At 44.5% G+C, this 27,946-nt stretch overlaps 1 protein-coding gene across 1 annotated transcript in view; it reads left to right on the top strand.

Moving 5' to 3' along the window:
• Nucleotides 1-628: 628 nt before the first annotated feature.
• Nucleotides 629-27,946, top strand: part of LOC134201789 (uncharacterized) — a 587,988-nt gene continuing 560,670 nt past the window's right edge. Inside the window, exon 1 of the mRNA XM_062677020.1 lies at nt 629-1,553. The gene's annotated coding sequence lies outside the window, so the exon portion shown is untranslated. The remainder of the gene's footprint in view (nt 1,554-27,946) is intronic.

The raw sequence follows: 27,946 nt of genomic DNA, 5'->3' as shown, positions 1-27,946 counted from the left end.
TAGATGTCTATGGGCTCCAGTAACCACTTAACATCAGGTGGGCTGTGAGCTCGTCCATCCATCTAAGCAATAAAAAAAAAACAACTCTATCTCACTCTCTCTCTCTCTCATCAAACAACTCTTTAAAAAAAAGCAATGATTTAATAAGAATTAAATGAAAAAGCAAAGAATTAATATGTATTTACAACTAGCTAGACGTCTATAAAATTTTCTAACCGAAAAAAGATATGTGTATAAACCATTAGAATAGATAAAACCTTAAAAAACAACATTATTCTTAAAAACGAAAGAAAAAATCTTGATATTGTATTGGTTTCACGGCAAAATTTTTAGTGACTACTTAACTTGCTTGAAAGTGAAGAAATACTCTCAAAATCCATTAATTTGCAACTCGCACTCGCACATACATTAATCGAGAGGCTCACTTCGGTAAAGCTATTCGATACATGAGACAGCAACATAAACAAACCTTCTCTCTCCCACAAAATGAGATTCATAAACTTACCACTAGGTGGCACTGATACAACCTCACACAAATTAAACATAACATTAACATCGACTGAGTAATTAAAAAAACTCGCACTAAGCACAGGTACATTACCCATTACCCGACTAATTATAAATGTGGCAGGTAGCCATCATACAACGCAAGATAATTGACAGATGCCTGAATCTCGCTTACGACATTTTCAAGATAAAGCGCATATATACAAGTTCCGAACAACAACATTCGGACCGTCGGTCTACCGAGCAATGTCACCGCTCGGTGGAAGATCTTCCCTTTGTCGTATATATCTCCCCAAACTGGTGACCCGACGTGATCTGAACACGCAACCTTCTGATTCATCATCAGCGCATCAAGAATTTCGGCTACCACAATCCCCGCATTCTCGCAGATAAAAACACGTCATTGACAGTCGTCCCACAGCAAGCCAGCATCGCAGCCTCAACAGGACCATCGCAGCCGACTCACCGCGCTTCCTGGTCCTACGGCACGCAACTTCACTGCCTCATCACGCCGCTACAGTTCATCGCAGCCCACGACCGGATCATCAACGCTTGGGGTCACACATCTCCGGCGTGGCAGCTCTGCATCACATGGACTACGCACGACACGCACGCAACATTCAAGCTCAGTCTCGACTCACCGCAGACTTCGAGCAGCACTGGCGACAATCACGCAGCATTCAGCTCAGTTTCGACTCACTGCAAACTTCGAGCAGCACTGGCGACACGCACGCAGCATTCAAGCTCAGCCTCGACTCACCGCAGGCTTCGAGCAGCACTGGCCCTTGCAAGCTAATCTCAGCACGGACAACGCTAACTAAAAAATGACACGACCTCCAGTCTCGGAGGGGAGTGATGTGGCAGGTAGCCATCATACAACGCAAGATAATTGACAGATGCCTGAATCTCGCTTACGACATTTTCAAGATAAAGCGCATATATACAAGTTCCGAACAACAACATTCGGACCGTCGGTCTACCGAGCAATGTCACCGCTCGGTGGAAGATCTTCCCTTTGTCGTATATATCTCCCCAAAATAAACATCGTTAGAAAGCTTGGCATTTCAATTAAACGCCTTAAAAAAAACCCTTGCGTGCTACCAATATAAAAGAAAAAAATATCGCTTCTCAACATGAATAAACGTCCTGCAAATCGAGTAACTCGCACTCAGTGTGCTTAGTGCGAGTTTTGTAACGTTCTCACTAGCGAGCCAGTTTGCTCAAATTTGTATGCAATTGGAACAGCGCCCCTAGCGGCAAACGTACTCGGTGTTATTTTGTGAGTGCGAGTTCATATTAACGTTGTGATCTCGTAACCGAGTAATTTTACCGAAATGAGTACTACGAATGACATTTGTGCGAGTGCGTGTTACAAATTAGTGGATTTTAACGTTTCGATCGAGTATTTCTTTAGTAGTTTTATTTTTCCAACTAGAGAGGCAAAAATATCATGCCATAGAACCTAATTTTTTTTTATGAAAAATGATAATATGGAGTGAAATGGATTTGATTAATTTGAAGCATTAATCAATTGGCATGGAATGAAATGAAATGAGATCAGATAATATGGGATAAAATATAATCTCTGCAAAATGCTGATTATATACTGAGATTTTTTTCAGTGGACCTTTTCGAAGACATCGAGAAGCTACGTCCAGCGGTTTTGTTTAATTTTTTAAAATTTTTGCACTTTCACAGATACTAAACAGTTAATAAACCCACGTTACTTTGTTATTGCACAGATGGGTGGACGAGCTCCCGGCCCACCTAATCTTAAGTGGTTACCGGAGCCCATAGACATCTACAACGCAAATGCCGCCTCCCACCTTGAGATATTAGTTCTAAGGTCTCAGTATAGTTACAACGGTTGTCCCACCCTTCAAACCGAAACGCATTACTGCTTCACGGCAAAAATAGGCAGGGTGGTGATACCTACCCGTGCGGACTCACAAGACGTCCTACCACCAGTAATTACAAAAATTAATTTTGCGGGTTTGATTTTTATTACATGATGCTATTCCTTTACAGTGAAAGTCAATCGTAAACATTTGATAAGTACATATTTCATTAGAAAAATTGATACCCGCCGGCGGGATTAGAACACCGGTGCATTGCAAGATACGAATACACCGGACGCCTTAACCTTTAAGCCAGGACGGTCTCAAAATTACACTTATACACGAAGAAATATTAAATACGCATTAACTAAGAAACATTAAATAGACAAAATAAAACAATTCACACAATTTAGCTCCTCGCGGTCCCTCCAAAATGTCTTTTCACCTTTTTTTCCTAGTTGTTCAATTGTAAATGAATAAATCAAAATCAAATCGAGTTTACGTTCTATACGGTGAAAAATGAAGAATTGTGAGTGTGAGTTGAGATATGCTACTCGCTTCGCAGGGCGTTTATTCACCGAGAGCAGCAATAATATTATTTCTCGTATATTGGTAGCACGTGATGTTTTGGCATTAGACCGTCTAAATGAAATACAACGCATTTTAACAGCCTTTTAATGGGAACCAACTACTTTCAAAATTATTCGGGTAATGTCACGTGTTCAATACTATTTTGTACCTTTAGAATTAAAGTGGCTCAACCCAAAATTCTTAGTTTCTGGTAAACTTCAATATTGTAATACAATAATTGTATTTTTTTAGTTTTTCGGTTTAAACACTTTAAGGCATGCCATTTTATTTGAAAAAGACAGAAAGAGTACTTTGTCCTTTTCTAGACTAAAAGAGACTGTTTAATTTTATAAGCTGATAGAATAATATAGAAAAGAATAATAGGATACCCTCTAATCGTCACATTGGAAAAAGGTATGGCTTTATCATTTTATCATTTAAATTATTTTTTATTGCACTTATAAAACTAATTTAATTTACAATATGTAACTACATATATCTATAACTAATCCGTACTTGTCAAATTCCTCATAAATTGTCAATATTCTTAATAAAATTCCTATTAATAATATACAAGTGCAAATGTTGAGCTGCTTGCCAGAAATGATATAATAGTGTTTTGTTTTTTTGTTGTTTCCTTGTAGGCTGCCTGTAATAATCTAAATCTGTGTGAAAGGCAATAAATGATTTTATTATTATCTACTAATGGTAGTCCAGTGGTCGAAATTTGACCATAATTTATTTAAATTTTAAGTTTGAACATTATTATAGTTCTATTGTCACCTTTCTATTATCATCATTTCTATAATAATCATTGCTCTATGTCGCCAAGGCTACATTATAGAAAAATAATATTAAAGACAAAAAATATTAATCTATTCTCAATTTGACCACAGATTGATAAATCAATAAACAAAAAAAGTATAAATGCATGTGTGTGTGTGTGTGTCAAATACATGGTAATGTGTGTAAGGTTTTTTTATTCATTTAGTTTATTTTTTTATTGTTTATGCACAATTAAAAAAAAAAATTAGCAATCTGCACTACTTCTCTATATTCTCTATGAGTGTGGGAAATTTCATACTTCTCCGTCCGCGCAATTTTCGTAAAAAGGAGTCCAACATTTTTGCTGCACGTATTACCTACTTAAAATGTAGGTTCTTAATAATAATACATAAGTGTTTTGAAATATAAAACTAATCTTAAATTTTTTAGTTATACCACTTCCATTCTAAGCGTGCAATTTCGTAAACAAACTTTGCCGTAATGGCGTAACCTTTAAAATACATGAAAACTGCCCAGCATAAACATATTTTTTTAGTAACTTTAATAGAAGTATTAGAATTAGAAGTTTATTATAGAATTTATTTAATTGTAATTACATATTGAGACATACTTAACATAATTAATCTTGGAATAGGTAATTATTTCAGCTTTTTTTAATTAAAGAAATTATGTTTTACATAGGTTTAATCTTTTACCCGTTGAACGTGTATAAAATGATTGTATTTAAGGTAATAGTGTTGATAATCTTCATTAGGTGGCCCAAATATACTAAAATTATTACGAGCATCCATCCTTATTTATAAATGTGTAAAGAAGCAAAATTATTATTACATTGTTCAAATTTCTATATAATTTATAAATATAAATCTGTACGTATGTACCTGTAAATATGTATATTGCGCGTGTGTGTGTGTGTGTGTGTGTGCGCGCGTGTGTATGTGCGTGTGTGTATATATTTCTATAATAGATAGATACACAGTGTGCAATTCATTTCGAAATTATTCTTGCCCATCTAATGGTTGTCTGGAAGAGATCACTCTTAGCGATAAGACCAAGAAAAAATGTTTTACAATATTTATTCATTTTGTGTACAATAAAGAATACTCTTTCACTGGTGGTAGGACCTCTTGGGAGTCCACACGGGTAGGTACCACCACCCCGCCTATTTCCACCGTGAAGCAATAATGCGTTTCGGTTCGAAGGGTGGGGTAGCCGTTGTAACTATACTGAGACCTTAGAACTTATATCTCGAGGTGGGTGGCGCATTTACGTTGTAGATGTCTATGGGCTCCAGTAACCACTTAACATCAGGTGGGCTGTGAGCTCGTCCATCCATCTAAGCAATAAAAAAAAATCAACTCTATCTCGCTCTCTCTCTCTCATCAAACAACTCTTTAAAAAAAAGCAATGATTTAATAAGAATTAAATGAAAAAGCAAAGAATTAATATGTATTTACAACTAGCTAGACGTCTATAAAATTTTCTAACCGAAAAAATATATGTGTCTAAACCATTAGAATAGATAAAACCTTAAAAAACAACATTATTATTAAAAACGAAAGAAAAAATCTTGATATTGTATTGGTTTCACGGCAAAATTTTTAGTGACTACTTAACTTGCTTGAAAGTGAAGAAATACTCTCAAAATCCATTAATTTGCAACTCGCACTCGCGCATACAATAATCGAGAGCCTCACTTCGGTAAAGCTATTCGATACATGAGACAGCAACATAAACAAACCTTCTCTCTCCCACAAAATGAGATTCATAAGCTTACCACTAGGTGGCACTGATACAAACTCACACAAATTAAACATAACATTAACATCGACTGAGTAATTAAAAAAACTCGCACTAAGCACAGGTACATTACCCATTACCCGACTAATTATAAATATCGTTAGAAAGCTTGGCATTTCAATTAAACGCCTTAAAAAAAACCTTGCGTGCTACCAATATAAAAGAAAAAAATATCGCTTCTCAAGATGAATAAACGTCCTGCAAATCGAGTAACTCGCACTCAGAGCTCCGCACGTTTCACCGTGAAGAGCGTACACTCGATGCGAGTCAATCGATTCCATTTTTGAAACTCGCACTAAGCCTACAGAGCTCCGCACGTTTCACCGTGAAGAGCGTACACTCGATGCGAGTCAATCGATTCCATTTTTGAAACTCGCACTAAGCCTACAGAGCTCCGCACGCTTCACCGTGAAGAGCGTACACTCGATGCGAGTCAATCGATTCCTTTTTTGAAACTCGCATTAAGCCTACTGATCCACTTCTATCTTCCAAATCAACAGTTCAAAATAGAACATGGGAGAAGAAACTTACTCGACGGAGGAAGATGGGTAGAAGGTTATGCGAATTTTTTTTAGTCTAGAATATATTTAGGGGTGTAAAATATATTTCTTGTGTATTTAGAACAAAGTTGCAGTATTAAAAATAATATTTTTAAAGAAAAAGAAATAAATGATTTTTATTAATAATTAATGTTATTTATTTATTTAGAAATACGAAATAACATCTAATATTAACATTTTATGACACGTAAAATTAAAAAAAGATAAATTCACGCAAGATTGAATTAAGTTCTGCTAGATCTCGATAATAATACAGTGTGCGGCGGGGTTAGAACACCGGTGCATCGCAAGATACGAATGCACCGGACACCTTAACCTTTAGGCCAGGACGATCTCAAAATTTCATACTTATACCCGAAGAAATATTAAGAACGCATTAACTAAGAAACATTAAATAGACAAAATAAAACAATTCACACAACTTAGCTCCTCGCGGTCCCTCCAAAACGTCTTTTCATCTTTTTTCCTAGTTGTTAAATTGTAAGTGAATAAATCAAAATCGCCGCACGCAATGTTTTGCTTGGGGGATGCACTCGCCCGACGGCTACAGTACAAGACGAGCTTAGTATAAAGCATTGAATTTAAAATAATCCTATATTAAATATTATTGGATCGAATTTAAGAAAAGAAGACTCATAAGTTATTATACAAAGAATTGAAACAATCAACAAATTTAAGATTTTCTAAACGTTCTAGCTCGTTAGTGAAAGCAAGTTCTTTTAAAAACAAAGACAGTGAACAAATACACCAAAAAATATCACAAGCTTACTTTAATAACTCATAAAATTTTGTAAATACCTTTATTATGCATTCTTTCTTAAAACTTACCAACAAATCAAATTCATATTGGATTCTTTTCATTTTTACAAAATTCAACAAATGTGCTCTCAGTGCGAGTTTGGTAAAATACATCAAATAATATAACAACTGCGCAAATCGAGTTTACGTTCTACTCGGTGAAAAATGAAGAATTGTGAGTGTGAGTTGACATAATATGCTATTCGATTCGCAGGACGTTTATTCACCGAGAGCAGCAATAATATATTTTCTCGTATATTGGTAGCGTGGTGTTTTGGCATTAGACCGTCTAAATGAAATACAACGTATTTTAACAGTATTTTAATGGGAACACGCTGCTTTCAAAATTATTCGGGTAATGTCACGTGTTCAATATTATTTTGTACCTTTAGAATTAAAGTGGCTCAACCCAAAATTCTTATTTTATGGTAAACTTCAATATTAGAATACAAGAATTGTATTTTTTTAGTTTTTCGGTTTAAACACTTTAAGGCATGCATTTTATTTGAAAAAGACAGAAAGAGTACTTTGTCCTTTTCTAGACTAAAAGTGACTGTTTAATTTTATAAGCTGACTAGCGACCCGCCCTCGCTTCGCTTCGGAAACATTAAAACACACATGAAACCAAAAAAATAAATAAAAAAAAAGTAGCCTATGTTCATCAGGGACAATGTCGGCTTCTAATGGAAAAAGAATTTTTCAAATCGGTCCAGTCGTTTCGGAGCCTATTCGAAACAAACAAACAAACAAATCTTTCCTCTTTATAATATTAGTATAGATAGAATAATATAGAAAAGAATAATAGGATACCCTCTAATCGTCACATTGGAAAACGATACGGTATGGTAATGGTAATTTTATCATTAAAATTATTTTTTATTGCACTTATAAAACTAATTTAATTTACAATATGTAACTATATTAATCCGTACTTGTCAAAGTCCTCATAAATTGTCAATATTCTTAATAAAATTCCTATTAATAATATACAAGTGCAAATGTTGAGCTGCTTGCCAGAAATGATATATTAGTGTTTTGTTTTTTTTGTTGTTTCCTTGTAGGCTGCCTGTAATAATCTAAATCTGTGTGAAAGGCAATAAATTATTTTATTATTACCTACTAATGGTAGTCCAGTGGTTGAAATTCGACCATAATTTATTTAAATTTTAAGTTTGAACATTATTATAGTTCTAAGTCTAATACATAAGTGTTTTGAAATATAAAACTAATTATCTTAAATTTTTTAGTTATACCATTTCAATTCTAAGGGTGCTATTTCGTAAAGTAAGTAAGTAGTAAGTCTGCTAAAGTAAGTAAGTAGTAAGTCTGCTAAGTAGCAGAATTCATATATCTTGGGTCGCAAATAACATCCGAGGGTGGCTGCATGGGGGAGATACGCCGAAGATCCGGAATGGCTAAAAGTGCGATGGCCAATCTCAGGAAGATATGGAAAAATCGTAGCATCCGATGTATAACCAAAGTGCGCTTGGTGCGGGCACTGATCTTTCCCATATTCCTCTACGGGGCGGAGACATGGTGCATAAAAAGCCGGGATATCAAAAAGATCGATGCCTTTGAAATGTGGGTGTGGCGGAGGATGTTGCGAATACCGTGGACTGCCATGCGAACAAACGAGTCCATACTAAGGCAGCTAGGCATCCGAAAAAGGCTCTCTTCCATCTGCCGGGAACGTGTTATGAGCTTCTTCGGACACATCATGCGGTCTCCCAGACATGAATTAGAGAAGCTCATAATTACGGGTCGAATGGAAGGCAAGCGCGCCGTGGGCAGAACACCAGCCAGATGGTCAGATCTGGCAAGAGAAGCACTCGGTGGTAGTCTGTACCATGCAGTCCATGCCACCCATGATCGGGTGCATTGGAAGTACATCGCATGTGGTCGCGATCCTCAGTAGTGAGGGAACGATATAGAAGAGATTTCGTAAACAAACTTTGCCGTAATGGCGTAACCTTTAAAATACACGAAAACCGCCCAGCATAAATTTGATTTTTTAGTAACTGCCCAGCATAAATTTGATTTTTTTTGTGTATGTATATATTTCAATAGATAGGTACACCGTCTGCAATTCATTTCGAAATGATTCTTGCCCACCTAATGGTTGTCTGGAAGAGATCGCTCTTAGCGATAAGACCAAGAATTGAACTCTTTTTTTTTTGGTTAATATTGTTCGCAGTATTTATTCATTATGTGTACAATAAAGAATACTCTATCTCACTCCCTCTCTCATCAACCAACTCTTTCAAAAAAAAAAGCAATGTTACAAGCAGTATTTACAGCTAGCTAGACGTTGATAAAATTTTCTAACCGAAAAAATATATGTGTATAAACCATTAGAATAGATAAAACCTTAAAAAACAATATTATTATGAAAAACGAAAGAAAAAATCTTGATATTGTATTGGTTTCACGAAAAAATTTTTAGTGACTACTTAACTGGCTTGAAAGTGAAGAAATACTCAACATTCCGATTTGAGCAACCGACGCGCGTGGACGTGCTCATTGTTTTGTCGGAAGTGACTACCGGTGATAATAGATCATTGTTCGTGGCACATCTGTGGCTCAAGTGTTTCTCGGAATTTGTACCTGCGCCTAATTGCAAGGCATTGCCGCCCGGGAACTGTGCAGTGGTTCTATTCACTCTAATTCTATTCTATTTATTCTATTCACTAAAATTTCTAAAATTCCTAGAATCGCTTCGGCCAATTTAGTGTTACCGACGCAGGGGCCTCGCCGCAAGGCGAGCGCGTGTTTAAGTCCCGGGGCCGCCCCCCCCCCGGGCGAAAATCACGTAAAGATGGAGGAAAAACTTTTCATCGACTTCATTCGGGAAAAATATCCGTCAATCGCGCCCGAATTCGAAGCCTATAGGGCCTCATTTGGTAAATATTCTCCCCCCGCATCTCTCGCCGCCGTCGCCAAACATGCCTCGCAGGCATGCCTCGCGTGCCCCGCCGCCGGTCCGTGTTCAAGCGCACGTACGCACGCCGCCGCCGTAGCGTCTAACGCCCCCGCTACCCGCTACCTCCGCGCCCGCGTCAATCACGTCAGTTTCGTCCGTCGCGACCTCAATAGCGTCTAGTTCAGGCTCCGATACCGAATCGGAGATGGACTTCGAGTCCGCAACTAGCCCTCAACCCGGAACCTCGGATGGGTTCCAAACTGTAACGCGCGGTAAAAAGCGTACTCGCGTCGTGGAGTCCCGGAGCTCCATGACGAAGCAAACGAAGTCCGCGACCGCCTCCCGACCGCAGGTAGTCGTAACGCCGGAGTCGGACTCCGCCCGCCGCGTAATCCCACCGCCGCGCCCAAAAACCGCGCCCGCGCCTAAAACAGTTGTCCCGCCCCCGCTGATACTCCAGGAGAAGTCAGCGTGGAATCGCGTATCCCAGGCCCTTCAGGCCAACAAAATTAATTATACCCATGCGCGTAACGTCGCGCATGGGATTCAGATTAAGGTCGCAACGCCGGGCGACCATAGGGCCCTCTCTGCTTACCTCCGAAAGGAGAACATAGGTTATCACACCTATGCTCTTCAGGAGGACCGCGAACTCCGCGTAGTGATACGTGGAGTCCCCAAGGAACTCGACATAGACTACGTAAAGGAGGATCTGATCGGTCAGTCCCTCCCAATAATTAGTGTGCACCGGATGCACAGCGGACGCGGCAGACAGCCGTACAATATGATTCTCGTCGCGCTAGAATCAACCCCGGAGGCAAAGAAAAGAATCTCATGTCTCAAAACGATATGCGGCCTCTCCGGGGTCACCATCGAAGCCCCCCATAAACGTGGTACTCCCGGGCAGTGCCACAGGTGCCAGCTCTATGGCCACTCAGCGCGTAATTGCCACGCGCGCCCCCGCTGCGTGAAATGCCTCGGCGATCACGCAACCACAGAATGTTCGCGTGTTAGGGAAACCGCGACGGAACCCCCAAGCTGTGTCCTATGCCTTAAGCAAGGGCACCCGGCAAACTACCGCGGATGTCCTAGGGCTCCGCGTAAACGCCCGAACCACCCAGCCCCCCGAACCGTCGACCCAAAGACTTCGGCGCCTTCAGTGCCGAAACCAGCCTTCGTACCGGCTGCGGTTCCCACCGTCTCGGCGTGGAAAAAACCGCTGCCGTATACGAAGGAGGGAACACAAAACGTACCCCAGCTCCCGCCTGCGACACGTCACGCGCCTCAGCCCCTGCTCGCACCTCGCCCCGCGCCCGCGTACCGCCCCCCGCAACCCTCAGTCGTCAACGACTTCGCGCTCGTGCGCGACTTCGTCACCGCGGTAAACTTTGACCGTCTGCGATCGTTCGCAGATGCTATCCGTAGGTCGGTAACCCCCGAACAGCGGCTCGCGGCCGCTTTCGATCACATGGACGTCTACGAGTCCGTGTCTCGCACGTTATAAAAATTCTTTACCGGTAATCAATGGCGCAAAAAGGTAGAGAAAAACCGTATTCCCTTACGTTAGCATTCTACAATGCTAACGGACTCGCGCGGCAACGCGATCAAATTTTCGAATTCCTCCGCGACAATCTTGTAGATATTTTGTTAGTGCAGGAGACCTGTCTGAAGCCCTCGCGTCGTGACCCGAAAGTCGCGAATTACGTCATGGTTAGGAATGACAGACTCACCGCCTCCAAAGGCGGGACTGCCATTTACTATAGGCGGGCCCTGCACGTTGTCCCTCTCGATACTCCCTCGCTCTTACATATCGAGGCGTCAGTGTGCCGTATCTCGCTGACGGGACACCAGCCGATCGTCATCGCATCCGTTTATCTCCCCCCGGACAAGCCCCTCCTGAGCAGTGACATCGAGTCACTGTTCGGCATGGGAGACTCCGTCATCCTGGCAGGCGATTTAAATTGCCACCACACTAGGTGGAACTGCCATCGTACGAACGTTAACGGTAGGCGTCTCGACGCGTTTATAGACGACCTCACTTTTGAAGTAGTCGGTCCCCCAACTCCAACATGTTATCCGTATAACATCGCGCTCCGTCCGAGCACTATAGACCTGGCATTGCTTAGGAACGTAACTCTGCGCTTACGTTCCATCGAAGCACTGTCAGAGCTCGACTCAGACCACCGACCTGTCCTTATGCAGCTCGGTTGCCCTCACAACCCAGTCACTGTTACGAGGACCATGGTGGATTGGAATAAGCTGGGCACGTGCCTAGCCGAAGCCGCTCCGCCAATCCTCCCTTACGGCCTGGATTCGAATCTATCCCCCGAGGACACCGTCGAATCCATAAACATCATTACCGATCACATTTCTTCCGCGATCATTAGATCTTCAAAAGAAGTCGATGTGGAGGACAGCTTCCACCGCATCAGACTATCCTCCGAACTTAGGAATCTCTTAAGAGTTAGGAACGCGGCAATCCGGGCCTACGATCGGCTTCCCACGCATTCAAACCGGATTCGGATGCGTCGTCTACAACGCGAAGTCCACTCCCGCCTAAGCGACGCGCGTAACGATAATTGGCATAGTTATTTAGAACAACTCGCGCCCTCCCACCAAGCATACTGGCGACTAGCTAGGACTCTCAAATCCGAAACTACCGCTACTATGCCTCCCCTCGTACGCCTTTCAGGCCAACCACCGGCATTCGATGACGATGACAAGGCTGAGCTGCTGGCCGATGCACTGCAAGAGCAGTGTACCACCAGCACTCAACACGCGGACCCCGAACACACCGAGTTAGTCGACAGGGAGGTCGAGCGCAGAGCTTCCCTGCCGCCCTCGGACGCGTTACCCCCCATTACCACTGACGAAGTTAGAGACGCGATCCACAATCTCCAACCTAGGAAGGCATCCGGCTCCGACGGCATTCGCAACCGCGCGCTAAAACTCTTGCCAGTCCAACTGATAGCAATGTTGGCTACAATTTTAAATGCCGCTATGACGCACTGCATCTTTCCCGCGGTGTGGAAAGAAGCGGACGTTATCGGTATACATAAGCCGGGCAAACCGACAAACGAAACATCTAGTTACCGTCCGATTAGTCTCCTCCCGACGATAGGAAAAATTTACGAACGGCTCCTTAGGAAACGCCTCTGGGATTTTGTTACCGCGAACAAAATTCTCATAGACGAACAGTTCGGATTCCGCTCTAAACACTCGTGCGTACAACAAGTGCACCGCCTCACGGAGCACATCCTGATAGGACTAAATAGGCGTAAACAAATCCCGACCGGCGCCCTCTTCTTCGACATCGCGAAGGCGTTCGACAAAGTCTGGCACAACGGTTTAATTTACAAACTGTACAACATGGGAGTGCCAGACAGACTTGTGCTCATCATACGAGACTTCTTGTCGAACCGTTCGTTTCGATATCGAGTAGAGGGAACTCGTTCTCGTCCCCGTCAACTGACTGCCGGAGTCCCGCAAGGCTCCGCGCTCTCCCCGTTATTATTTAGTTTGTATATCAATGATATACCCCGGTCTCCCGAGACCCATCTAGCGCTCTTCGCCGATGACACGGCTATCTACTACTCGTGTAGGAAGATGTCGCTGCTTCATCGGCGACTCCAGATCGCAGTAGCCACCATGGGACAGTGGTTCCGGAAGTGGCGAATTGACATCAACCCCACGAAAAGCGCAGCGGTGCTCTTCAAAAGGGGTCGCCCTCCGAACATCACTTCGAGCATCCCACTCCGTAGTAGGCGCGCAAACACCTCCGCCGTTAGTCCCATCATTCTCTTTGGCCAGCCCATACCGTGGGTCTCGAAGGTCAAATATCTAGGCGTCACCCTCGACAGAGGGATGACATTCCGTCCCCATATAAAAACGGTACGCGACCGCGCCGCGTTTATTCTAGGACGACTCTATCCAATGCTTTGTAGTCGAAGCAAACTGTCCCTCCGCAATAAGGTAACTCTCTACAAAACTTGTATACGCCCCGTCATGACGTATGCAAGCGTAGTGTTCGCTCACGCAGCCCGCACCCACTTGAAATCCCTTCAGGTTATTCAATCACAATTCTGCAGGATAGCCGTCGGAGCGCCATGGTTCCTTAGGAATGTGGATCTCCATGATGACCTGGAGCTCGACTCATTTAGTAAGTATCTACAGTCGGCATCGCTGCGCCATTTTGAGAAGGCGGCACGACATGAGAACCCTCTCATCGTAGCCGCTGGAAATTACATACCCGACCCAGTAGACCGAATGGTAAACCGTCGACGTCGCCCAAAGCACGTCATTACGGATCCTCCTGATCCATTAACGGTGCTCTTAGGCACCACAAGCACCGGTCACCGTCCTCGTCGAACCCGTCGCTTGCGACGAAGGGCTCGACGAGCGAACTAACCCACAGACACAGCCCACTGAGTTTCTCGCCGGATCTTCTCAGTGGGTCGCGTTTCCGATCCGGTGGTAGATTCTGCGAAGCACTGCTCTTGCTAGGGTCAGTGTTAGCAACTCTCCGGTTGAGCCCCGCGAGCTCACCTACAAACGTTAGGGTGAAGCTGAAATAGCCTCTCAAGGCTATCAGCATAGGTAGGAAAAAAAAAAAAAAAAAAAAAAAAAAAAAAAAAAAAAAAAAAAAAAAAAAAAAAAAAAAAAAAAAAGAAATACTCTCAAAATCCATTAATTTGCACATACAATAATCGAGAGGCTCACTTCGGTAAAGCTATTCGATACATGAGACAGCAACATAAACAAACTTTCTCTCTCCCACAAAATGGGATTCATAAGTTTACCACTAGGTGGCACTGATACAACCTCACACAAATTAAACATAACATTAACATCGATTGAGTAATTAAAAAAACTCTCACTAAGCACAGGTACATTACCCATTACCCGACTAATTATAAATATCGTTAGAAAGCTTGGCATTTCAATTAAACGCCTTAAAAACAAACCTTGCGTGCTACCAATATAAAAGAAAAAAATATCGCTTATCAAGATGAATAAACGTCCTGCAAATTGACTAACTCGCACTCAGTGTGCTTAGTGCGAGTTTTGTAACGTTCTCGATAGCGAGCCAGTTTGCTCAAGTATGCAATTGAAACAGCGCCCCTAGCGGCAAACGTACTCGGTGTGCGCGTTGTGAGTGCGAGTTCATATTAACGTTGTGATCTCGTAACCGAGTAATTTTACCGAAATGAGTACCACGAATGACATTTATGCGAGTGCGTGTTACAAATTAGTGGATTTTATCGTTTCGATCGAGTATTTCTTTAGTAGTTTTATTTTTCCAACTAGAGAGGCAAAAGTATCACGCCATAGAGCCTAATCTTTTTTTATGAAAAATTATAATATGGAGTGTAATGGATTTGATTAATCGATTGGCATGGAATGAAATGCAATGAGATCAGATGATATGGGATAAAATATAATCTCTGTAAAATGCTGATTATTTACTGAGATTTATTTCAGTGGACTTTTTCGAAGACTTCGAGAAGCTACGTCCAGCGGTTTTGTTAAAAAAATTTACATTTTCGCACTTTCACAGATACTTAACAAACCAACGTTATTTTGTTATTGCATAGATGGGTGGACGAGCTCCCGGCCCACCTAATCTTAAGTGGTTACCGGAGCCCATAGACATCTACAACGCAAATGCCGCCTCCCACCTTGAGATATTAGTTCTAAGGTCTCAGCATAGTTACAATGGTTGTCCCACCCTTCAAACCGAAACGCATTACTGTTTCACGGCAAAAATAGGCAGGGTAGTGGTACCTACCCGTGCGGACTCACAAGACGTCCTACCACCAGTAATTACGCAAATTAATTTTGCGGTTTTGATTTTTATTACATGATGCTATTCCTTTACAGTGAAAGTCAATCGTAAAAATTTGATAAGTACGTATTTCATTAGAAAAATTGATACCCGCCGGCGGGATTCGAACACCGGTGCATCGCAAGTTACGAATACACCGGACGCCTTAACCTTTAGGCCAGGACGATCTCAAAATTACACTTATACACAAAGAAATATTAAATACGCATTAACTAAGAAACATTAAATAGACAAAATAAAACAATTCACACAATTTAGTGAAAAAATATCCAAAATATCTTTTCACCTTTTTTTCTTAGTTGTTCAATTGTAAATAAATAAATCAAAATCAAATCGAGTTTACGTTCTATACGGTGAAAAATGAAGAATTGTGAGTGTGAGTTGAGATATGCTACTCGATTCGCAGGGCGTTTATTCACCGAGAGTAGCAATAATATTATTTCTCGTATATTGGTAGCACGTGGTGTTTTGGCATTAGACCGTCTAAATGAAATACAATGCATTTTAACAGTATTTTAATGGGAACCAACTACTTTCAAAATTATTCGGGTAATGTCACGTGTTCAATACTATTTTGTACCTTTAGAATTAAAGTGGCTCAACCCAAAATTCTTATTTTCTGGTAAACTTCAATATTGTAATACAATAATTGTATTTTTTTAGTTTTTCGGTTTAAACACTTTAAGACATGCCATTTTATTTGAAAAAGGCAGAAAGAGTACTTTGTCTTTTTCTAGACTAAAAGAGACTGTTTAATTTTATAAGCTGATAGAATAATATAGAATAGAATAATAGGATACCATCTAATCGTCACATTGGAAAAAGGTATGGCTTTATCATTTTATCATTTAAATTATTTTTTATTGCACTTATAAAACTAATTTAATTTACAATAATAATATGTAACTATATCTATACTAATCCGTACTTGTCAAAATCCTCATAAATTGTAATAAAATTCCTATTAATAATATACAAATGCAAATGTTGAGCTGCTTGCCAGAAATGATATAATAGTGCTTTGTTTTTTTGTTGTTTCCTTGTAGGCTGCCTGTAATAATCTAAATCTGTGTGAAAGGCAATAAATGATTTTATTATTATCTACTAATGGTAGTCCAGTGGTCGAAATTAGACCATAATTTATTTAAATTTTAAGTTTGAACATTATTATAGTTCTATTGTCACCTTTCTATTATCATCATTTCTATAATAATCATTGCTCTATGTCACTAAGGCTACATTATAGAAAAATAATATTAAAGACAAAAAATATTAATCTATTCTCAATTTGACCACAGATTGATAAATCAATAAACAAAAAAGTATAAATGCATGTGTGTGTGTGTGTGTCAAATATATGGTATTGTGTGTAAGGTTTTTTTATTGATTTAGTTTATTTTTTTATTGTTTATGCACTATTAAAAAAAATATATTAGCAATCTGCACTACTTCTCTATATTCTCTATAAGTGTGGGAAATTTCATACTTCTCCGTCCGCGCAATTTTCGTAAAAAGGGCTACAACATTTTTGCTTCACGTATTATTTAAAATGTAGGTTCTTAATAATAATACATAAGTGTTTTGAAATATAAAACTAATCTTAAATTTTTTAGTTATACCACTTCCATTCTAAGGGTGCTATTTCGTAAACAAACTTTGCCGTAATGGCGTAACCTTTAAAATACACGAAAACTGCCCAGCATAAACATAATTTTTTAGTAACTTTAATAGAAGTATTAGAATTAGAAGTTTATTATAGAATTTATTTAATTGTAATTATATATTTAGACATAGGTACTTAACATAATTAATCTTGGAATAGGTAATTATTTCAGCTTTTTTTTAATTAAAGAAATTATGTTTTATATAGGTTTAATCATTTACCCGTTGAACGTTTATAAAATAATAATAATAATAATAATATTTATTCAAGCCTCTTAAAATACAAACACGTACAAAAATACTTAACACTAGTATAATAATATACATGGCTTTTTTATGAGGTATACAATAACAATATTCCCTGACTTTTATGCTAGGAAAAACCTGTGTTACAAAAGTCAGTGGTTCAGTGCTAGGTCACCAGGTAAAGAAAGTTAACCAGGAAGAACGATCTGTAAGAATATAGTACGTGCGTGTGTGTGTGTGTGTGAGTTTATGTGTGTTAGTGTGTTAGTGTGTTTGTGTGTGTGTGTATGTGTGTCATACAATAAAGTATAAAATATTATTATGTATTATATTATCTATTATTATATAAAATATTAATTTAAAATTAGCTACAATAAATCAACAGTATATCATACTATATATACATCATTATACATTTTTACAACACGACTTGTTCTGTTTCAAAATAGTCTAAGTTTAAGAGCCAAGACTTCAGATTATTTTTAACGTCATACCTATTTAAGCCATCTATCTGCTGAGATATATTTACTTTATTATAAATTCTGCTACCTGACGAATAAATCTGTCGTCTGGCAAATTCCGTCCTACAAACAATAGTGTCAAAGGCCGGTTTTCGTCTCCTCGTGGAAAGTGAAGTTTCTGGCATTGATGGGAGGCAGGAGTGCTGTCGCAGAACGGACCTGTGGATAAACAGTTGTCTAACCGTCAGCACTCCTGCGTCACGATACAGTTGTCTAGTAGAGTACCCAAAAGGCTTCCCCAGCATCACCTTAAGCACTGCCCTTTGCGCTCGTTCGATATTAATAAACTTTGTCTTGCAGGCACATCCCCAAATAGGGATGCAATAAGTTATAAGCGACTCGCAAAGGGAAGTGTATACGGTAAGCAATATTTGCTTATCTGCCGAGCCTCTTAGCTTTTTAAAAATAAAAATTAAGCTTCGAATGCGCGTCGTCACAAGTTCCAGTTGATCATACCAATTGAAACAGCTATCCACCAACACCCCCAAGTATCTGATATTATCAGTCCTAGCAATCTCCGAGCAATTACATGCGGAATATCGTCCATTACATACATGGGCCTTGAGAGTAATGGAATCACGCGGGGGTTGGACAGATTTTCTGCTTGCAAATGTTAAAAATTTGGTTTTGTCAATGTTTAGAGTTAATAGGTTGCTATATATAAATGACTATATTTACGGTAATAGTGTTGATGATCTTCATTAGGTGGCCCACCCTGTGTTCAATAGAACAGCTCAGGTCCGAGATGTTGGGGCCTCGCCGCAAGGCGAGTGTTTTCAAGACCCGGGGCCGCCCCACCTGGGTACTCAGCGATCATGGACGCTGTATTCGTGGAATTCCTCCGACTTCGTCACCCACAGCTCGCCTCAGAGTTTCTGGCTTTCAAGGCCAATCACACTGCGAGCTCTCTCGAAGACTCCGCCGTGCTCGCTGCTCCTGCGTCGCCTGTACCTGCGTGCAAAGCGTCTACATCGAGCACCGCAGCCTCCGTCGTGCCTGCCGTTCCCGCGTCGCCTATACTGGCGAGTAAAACTACTGCGTCGTCCGCCGTGGCCACCGTTCCAGCAGCGCGATCATCCGCGGCCTCCGTCGCGCCCTCCAAAACTCCTGCTTGTAGGTCACCTGCGCCCGCCTCCTCGTCCTCCGACTCTGACTCGGAGATGGAGGTCGACCTCGCCCCCGCCTCATCGACGGATGGATTCACCCTGGTACAAAAGGGTAAGAAGCGTGCCGCGGAGTCTCGAGCTCTCGCGGCCGCTAAAATTAGCAAAGCCGCGAACGCGTCGCGCCCCCGCCCTCAGACTCCCGTTGCGCCTCCAGCCCGTGCCACTCCGTCGCCGCGACCGGTGGCGCAATCTAAAACTCAGACCCCTCCCCCGGTTATCCTTCAAGAGAAGGCAGCTTGGGACCGAGTTTCCCTGGCCCTTAAGGCCAAAAATATTAATTTTGCCAGCGCCCGTAATCTCGCCAACGGGATTCAAATAAAAGTAACGACACCCGACGACCATAGGGCCCTCTCAAGTTACCTCCGAAAGGAGCGTATAAGTTTCCACACTTATACGCTCCAGGAGGAGCGCGAACTCCGCGTTGTCATACGTGGAATCCCGAAGGAGCTAGATGCCGATCTCGTCAAGGCAGATCTGATAGAACAAGGCCTACCAGTAAATTCCGTGCACCGCATGCACACCGGCCGCGGTAGGGAGCCATACAATATGGTTTTAGTCGCCCTCCAGCCTACCCCCGAGGGTAAGCAAATTTTTAACATTCGGACCGTCTGTAGGCTCTCCGGTATTGCCGTCGAAGTCCCCCATAAAAAAGGCACTCCTAGTCAGTGCCATAACTGCCAACTGTACGGGCACTCTTCCCGTAACTGTCACGCGCGCCCCCGATGTGTTAAGTGTTTGGGCGATCACGCCACGGCCCTCTGCGCTCGCGACCAAAAAACCGCGACGGAACCGCCTAGCTGTGTCCTGTGCCGAACACAAGGTCACCCCGCGAACTACCGTGGATGCCCCCGAGCTCCAAAAATAAATCGCCGCGTCGCCCGTCAAAACCGCCTCCGAGCTTCCGGCCCAGACATCAAAGCCACGGTACCCTCTGTGCCGAAGGCTAAGCCTGCTTTCGTGCCGGCGTCGGTGCCCAGCGTCTCGGCTTGGGCTAAACCGTTGCCGTACACGAACACGGCTACAACTCTCTCCCCCGCGACTCGTCCCACCCCCGCGATACGTCCCTCCCCCGCGACCTGCCCTCCGACCGCGTCCGAAAATCTCGCTCTAGCGATCGACTTTTTTCAGTCGATCAACTTTGAGCGTGTTAACGCTTTGGGTGACGCCATTCGCGCCGCCTCCACTGCACAACATTTCATCGCCGTTGTGCAAGAATACGCTGACGTATACGCGTCGTTAAATACGTACGTCCTCCCCTCACTCCGCCGGTAATCAATGGCGTACATTAGTAGAATAAAACCCTTATCCGTAACAATAGGATTTTTTAACGCTTACGGTCTCGCAAATCAACGTGATCAGGTTTGTGATTTTTTGCGTGACCATCAAATTGACATTTTCTTAGTGCAGGAGACCCTACTTAAGCCCGCGCGCCGTGACCCTAAAATCGCGAACTATAACATGGTCAGGAACGACAGGCTCTCTGCCCGTGGTGGTGGTACCGTTATTTACTATAGAAGAGCCCTGCATTGCGTCCCGCTCGATCCTCCCGCGCTCGCTAATATCGAAGCATCAGTGTGCCGAATCTCACTGACGGGACACGCGCCGATCGTTATCGCGTCCATTTATCTTCCACCGGATAAGATCGTTCTAAGCAGCGATATTGAGGCGCTGCTCGGTATGGGGAGCTCTGTCATTCTGGCGGGCGACCTAAATTGTAAACACATCAGGTGGAACTCACACACCACAACCCCGAATGGCAGGCGGCTTGACGCGTTAGTCGATGATCTCGCCTTCGATATCGTCGCTCCGTTAACCCCGACTCACTACCCGCTAAATATCGCGCATCGCCCGGATATACTCGACATAGCGTTATTAAAAAACGTAACTCTGCGCTTACACTCGATCGAAGTAGTTTCAGAGTTAGATTCAGACCACCGTCCCGTCGTCATGAAGCTCGGTCGCGCTCCCGATTCCGTTCCCGTCACGAGGACTGTGGTGGATTGGCACACGCTGGGCATCAGCCTGGCTGAATCTGATCCACCATCGCTCCCGTTTAACCCGGACTCTACCCCGTCTCCTCAGGATACCGCTGAAGCCATAGACATCTTAACATCACACATCACCTCGACATTAGATAGGTCATCGAAACAAGTTGTAGCGGAGGACTTCCTTCACCGCTTCAAATTGTCCGACGATATTAGGGAACTCCTTAGAGCTAAGAACGCCTCGATACGCGCCTACGACAGGTATCCTACCGCGGAAAATCGTATTCAAATGCGTGCCCTACAACGCGACGTAAAGTCTCGCATCGCCGAAGTCCGAGATGCCAGATGGTCTGATTTCTTAGAAGGACTCGCGCCCTCCCAAAGGTCTTACTACCGCTTAGCTCGTACTCTCAAATCGGATACGGTAGTAACTATGCCCCCCCTCGTAGGCCCCTCAGGCCAACTCGCGGCCTTTGATGATGACGAAAAAGCAGAGCTGCTGGCCGATACATTGCAAACCCAGTGCACGCCCAGCACTCAATCCGTGGACCCTGTTCATGTAGAATTAGTAGACAGTGAGGTAGAACGCAGAGCCTCCTTGCCACCCTCGGATACGTAACCACCCGTCACCCCGATGGAAGTTAAAGACTTGATCAAAGACCTACGTCCTCGCAAGGCTCCCGGTTCCGACGGTATATCTAACCGCGTTATTAAACTTCTACCCGTCCAACTCATCGTGATGTTGGCATCTATTTTCAATGCCGCTATGGCGAACTGTATCTTTCCCGCGGTGTGGAAAGAAGCGGACGTTATCGGCATACATAAACCCGGTAAACCAAAAAATCATCCGACGAGCTACCGCCCGATTAGCCTCCTCATGTCTCTAGGCAAACTGTATGAGCGTCTGCTCTACAAGCGCCTCAGAGATTTCGTCTCATCCAAGGGCATTCTCATCGATGAACAATTCGGATTCCGTACAAATCACTCATGCGTTCAACAGGTGCACCGCCTCACGGAGCACATTCTTGTGGGGCTTAATCGACCAAAACCGTTATACACGGGAGCTCTCTTCTTCGACGTCGCAAAAGCGTTCGACAAAGTCTGGCACAATGGTTTGATTTTCAAACTATTCAACATGGGCGTGCCGGATAGTCTCGTGCTCATCATACGGGACTTCTTGTCGAACCGCTCTTTTCGATATCGAGTCGAGGGAACCCGCTCCTCCTCACGACCTCTCACAGCTGGAGTCCCGCAAGGCTCTGTCCTCTCACCCCTCCTATTTAGCTTATTCGTCAACGATATTCCCCGGTCGCCGCCGACCCATTTAGCTTTATTCGCCGACGACACGACTGTTTACTATTCTAGTAGAAATAAGTCCCTAATCGCGAAGAAGCTTCAGAGCGCAGCCCTAGCCCTAGGACAGTGGTTCCGAAAATGGCGCATAGACATCAACCCAGCGAAAAGTACTGCGGTGCTATTTCAGAGGGGAAGCTCCACACGGATTTCCTCCCGGATTAGGAGGAGGAATCTCACACCCCCGATTACTCTCTTTAGACAACCCATACCCTGGGCCAGGAAGGTCAAGTACCTGGGCGTTACCCTGGATGCATCGATGACATTCCGCCCGCATATAAAATCAGTCCGTGACCGTGCCGCGTTTATTCTCGGTAGACTCTACCCCATGATCTGTAAGCGGAGTAAAATGTCCCTTCGGAACAAGGTGACACTTTACAAAACTTGCATAAGGCCCGTCATGACTTACGCGAGTGTGGTGTTCGCTCACGCGGCCCGCACACACATAGACACCCTCCAATCCCTACAATCCCGCTTTTGCAGGTTAGCTGTCGGCGCTCCGTGGTTCGTGAGGAACGTTGACCTACACGACGACCTGGGCCTCGAATCAATTCGGAAATACATGAAGTCAGCGTCGGAACGATACTTCGATAAGGCTATGCGTCATGATAATCGCCTTATCGTTGCCGCCGCTGACTACTCTCCGAATCCTGATCATGCAGGAGCCAGTCACCGTCGACGCCCTAGACACGTCCTTACGGATCCATCAGATCCAATAACCTTTGCATTAGATGCCTTCAGCTCTAATACTAGGGGCAGGCTTAGGGACCACGGTAACCGTACTCGTCGAACTCGACAAAGAGGTCGACGTGCAACCTAACCCATGCATCAGCCCGCTGAGTTTCTCGCCGGATCTTCTCAGCGGGTCGCGATTCCGATCCGGTAGTAGATTCATTCGCGAAGCAGCTACTCTTGAGTTGTTAGGTCTCCTTCGGAGGCGCTCGGGTAGCTGTTAGCAAATCCAACCCCTCCTGGCTGAGCCTTTGCTCGCCCACCTGTCCTGGTGAAACTGGAAAGGCCTTCGGGCCACCAGTAAACTTTCAACCATAAAAAAAAAAAAAAAAAAAAATAGGTGGCCCAAATATACTAAAATTATTACGAGCATCCATCCTTATTTATAAATGTGTAAAGAAGCAAAATTATTATTACATTGTTCAAATTTCTATATAATTTATAAATATATATCTGTATGTATGTAGTGTAAATATGTGTGTGTGTGTGTGTGTGTGTGTGTGTGTGCTTGTGTGTGTGTGTATGTGCGCGTGTGTTTGTGTGTGTATATTTCATATATATATTTCAATAGATAGGTACACAGTGTGCAATTCATTTCGAAATTATTCTTGCCCATCTAATGGTTGTCTGGAAGATATCACTCTTAGCGATAAGACCAAGAATTGTACTCTTTTTTTTTTTATTAATATTTTTGGCAATATTTATTCATTTTGTGTACAATAAAGAATACTCTATCTCACTCTCTCTCTCTCTCTCTCATCAAACAACTCTCTAAAAAAAAGCAATGATTTAATAAGAATTAAATGAAAAAGCAAATAATTAATATGTATTTACAACTAGGTAGCTAGACGTCCCGGGACCTGGGCGGGCCCCCGATGCGCACTCTGCGTGCCGTGGGTTCCGTCTGTGGGGGAGTTTTGCTGGACTTCCACCGGGCGCGTCCGTAGGTGGCGGATAACGGGCCTCTGGGAGCAGTCATACTCCCAGGGGTATCGCTCCTTCTCTCTCGTTGTGTTATGGCGGGAGAGATTGAGCGACGTGGACCAAAACCAGCAGGGGGGGTTCTGGGCTCTCTGCGCCCTTCACCTAGTTGAAGGGTGTTTCTTCCGGGGATGCCCGGGCCCCCGACTTCTTCCTTATTATTTTGAGTTTGTTTTTACTGTCTTTTGGTTTTCTTTATATTTTTGAATTAATTTATGTTGAGTTTGTCTGTCCTTATCTTCGTTATTATTTTGTTCTTTGTGTTTTGTTTGTTTACTATCTTCACTCTTGTACTGTTGGTTACATTTTTATGTTAGATTTTGTTATATTTTCCACTTCTTTCTTTCTTTATTCTCACCCAATCCCAAGTTTTGACGCCCGGCAACGGGACGAATGGCTGGTGGGAGACCAGTCTCGAGGGCGTCCTAGGGGACCGCACCCTAGGTAAATAAAAATAAAAAAGCATGAGCATGTCCAGCCTGAAAAAGTTATTACCCCAGGAGGGTACCTCTTGCTCTGCGGGAGGAGAATCCCTCCGTGCGGTCGAGAAATCGGCCGCACGCTGCCCCTCGTATTCTGGGGGGGGCACAAGCTGTTCCGGGAAAGAGTCCGAGAAGGACGGGGAGAAAAGGAAGAGGTCCACAAGGGACGAAAGAGAAACGGTGCAAAACGAAGACCGGAGGAGAGAAAGCAGCGTTTGCTCGGAGGACAGCATGGTGGTCAGCTCCTGCTGTTCATCACCAAAGAGAACGACGCGCAAAAGGGCAAAAGGCTCGAAGAACGCAAGCTCCGACAGCAGTACCGAATCGGAGGCGTCTAGGTCAGGATCGTTGGTGTCCAGGACCAGACCATCGAAGAGAGGCCGAGGTCGTCCTCCAACGACCGGCCAATACGTGGGATTGGCGGCGGCGAAGCAGGCATACTTAAAAGCTCAACGTGAAGAGCTGGAGCTTCGCGCTGAACAGGAGGCAGTGGAAAGCGTGCACAACCTGCGTGAGAAGAGGCGCGCAGTACATTTAATATCCGGGAACATAACAGCAGATCCCGCGACTAGGCTCCAGGAGACCGCCCAGATGGCCCTTACCATCGCGGCGAAAGCGCGCAACCCGAAGGGGACGTACATCAAAGCCCTTAAGGAGATGGCCACAACAATAAAGGAGGCCACGGAAGATCTAGCTTCCAGATCGGCCAACGAGGAAACCCTGAGGCTGCAGGCACTCAGCGAGAGACAGGAGGCGGAGATCCTGCAGCTCAGGAAGGAAGTAGAGGACGTAAGAGCGGAAATGGTGCGCCTCGCTCAGACGACAGCGCAGCCCACTCCCGCCCCAACACTGCCAAACGAAGACGACGAGCGACACCTGCAGATAATCATGCGAGCAGTCGGGTCCATGCTGGACGCCCGACTCGAGGGTCTGGAGGCCCGTCTACTCCCAGAGCCTCGCTTGCGACCACCTTTGGCCGCTGACGCAAGAAGGAGGAGCAGAGAGAGCGAAATCGATCCAGACACTGCAGGTCTTGTGTCGGAGGCGACGCCGCCTTATGCGGCTCTGCCCCAGCTTGAGATCAACAAGAAAGTGAAGCCCAAGAAACAGAAGGGCAATAACAAGAAGACGACGCCGTCAGCTCCACCAGAGCCGCCAGCTCCACCCGAGCCGCGCGCATTCCCTCCGGCCCCCGCTGCCCTTACGGTCAGTTGGGCGACCGTTGCGCGTAGAGGAACACGGCCGAGAAGGGAAAAGGAGCCAGCACCGACGACCAACGCGGAAGGCCAACGAGACAGAAACCCTGCCCCGCTCAAGCCTAAGAAGAAAGGTAGAAAGAAGAGACTTCGAACTCCGCGCTCGCAGGCCGTTATTCTGAGGCTGCACCCGGAGGCCATCGAAAAGGGGCTCTCCTACCGGGAGGTGCTCGCCGAGGCGAGGGCCAGCATCGACGCCGGAGCCTTAGGGATCCCCATCGAGAAGGTCCGGTCAGCAATAACCGGAGCCAAAATACTCATAGTGAGCGGCGAGGACCAGATCGCGAAGGCCGACTTGCTGGCCGAGAAGCTCAAGGAGGTTCTCTCTTCCAAGAGAGTAACGGTGACAAGACCGATGGTGACCGCTGCAATCCGCATAAGCGGACTTGACGATTCGCTGACGGAGGAGGAGATATGCACCGAGCTTGCGCGCATCGGCGAATGCTCCATCGATGCAGTCAAGGCTGGCTCTATCAAGCCCAGATCCGGAGGAATGGGCCAGGTTCTCGTTCGTTGCCCGATAGCAGCGGCGAAGAAGATTCTTACAGTGACGAAGCTGCGCATCGGGTGGAGCGTTGTTCGCGTCCACCTGCTGGAGGCCCGGAGGCTACAATGCTTCCGCTGCCACGCGTTGGGCCATGTGGGTGCGCGGTGCCCGTCGTCGGTCGACCGCAGCCACGACTGCTACCGGTGCGGACAGACCGGCCACGTGGCATCCGGATGCACACTGGCACCGCGATGCGCCGTCTGCGCCTCCGCCGGGAAACCAGCGGACCACACTTCGGGGGGCAAGGCATGTGCAAGGCCCCCGAGAAAACCGAGGAGAGAGGACGTCGCTGCACCCGCGGCCGCACCCGTTGCTGCAGACCGAAGTCAACTCGGCGAGACGACGACTCCGATGGACGTCCAGCCTCCGTCGGGCACAAGGAAGACCGGGGCTTTATGAAGCACCGGGCATGCCGATGAACCGAGGAGGAAGTCGTGAGGAGGAGGTCGTGGACCTCGGTTCGTAGGCAGTGAAGGCGGAGCGGGTGGTGCGGGCAGAAAGCCCCCACCCGGCTCCTGCAAGGGCCGTCGATTGCTGGGTGCGGGCGCGCCCGGTGCTCGGCACTAAGGTCCTGTGGGGTGGTGGTGCGCTGTGGCTCCAGTGCGCCCCTCACGAGTCGTGGAGATGAGAGGGGGAAGAAGTCCCCGGTGGCAGATCCCGCCCAACGTAACATTGGGGTGGGAGCCGGCGAAGGCGGGCCTATGGCGCGCACATGGCGGTACCTGGGTCCCCGCCCAGCCGGAGTGGAGGAGCTCGTTGGGGTTTAGTCGGTAGTCGTTAAGCTGGGCGGGTTTGGCGAGAGCTGAACTTAGCCCAGCGCGCCTTTCTAAAGGCGTAGTCTCCGTGGACCAATTGGTTGAGGGCGCGAACCTCGGTTCGCGACTTCTTCCTCTTTCTTCCACCGGAGGCGCGGAGTCCGACATAACCCGGTCCGACCCCCGTCGGCAGGGTATCCGTAAAGACTAGGATTCCCCATCGATACCAAAAAAAAAAAAAAAAGGTAGCTAGACGTCTATAAAATTTTCTAACCGAAAAAATATATGTGTATAAACCATTAGAATAGATAAAACCTTAAAAAACAACATTATTATTAAAAAGGAAAAAACAAAATCTTGATATTGTATTGGTTTCACGGCAAAATTTTTAGTGACTACTTAACTTGCTTGAAAGTGAAGAAATACTCTCAAAATCCATTAATTTGCAACTCGCACTCGCACATACAATAATCGAGAGGCTCACTTTGGCAAAGCTATTCGATACATGAGACAGCAACATAAACAAACCTTCTCTCTCCCACAAAATGAGATTCATAAGCTTACCACTAGGTGGCACTGATACAACCTCACACAAATTAAACATAACATTAACATCGACTGAGTAATTAAAAAAACTCG

Source organism: Bombyx mori, chromosome W (genome assembly GCF_030269925.1).
Source record: "Bombyx mori chromosome W, ASM3026992v2".
In the NCBI taxonomy this organism is placed as follows: Eukaryota; Metazoa; Arthropoda; class Insecta; order Lepidoptera; family Bombycidae; genus Bombyx; species Bombyx mori.
This window is presented reverse-complemented; position numbering and strand designations above follow the sequence as displayed.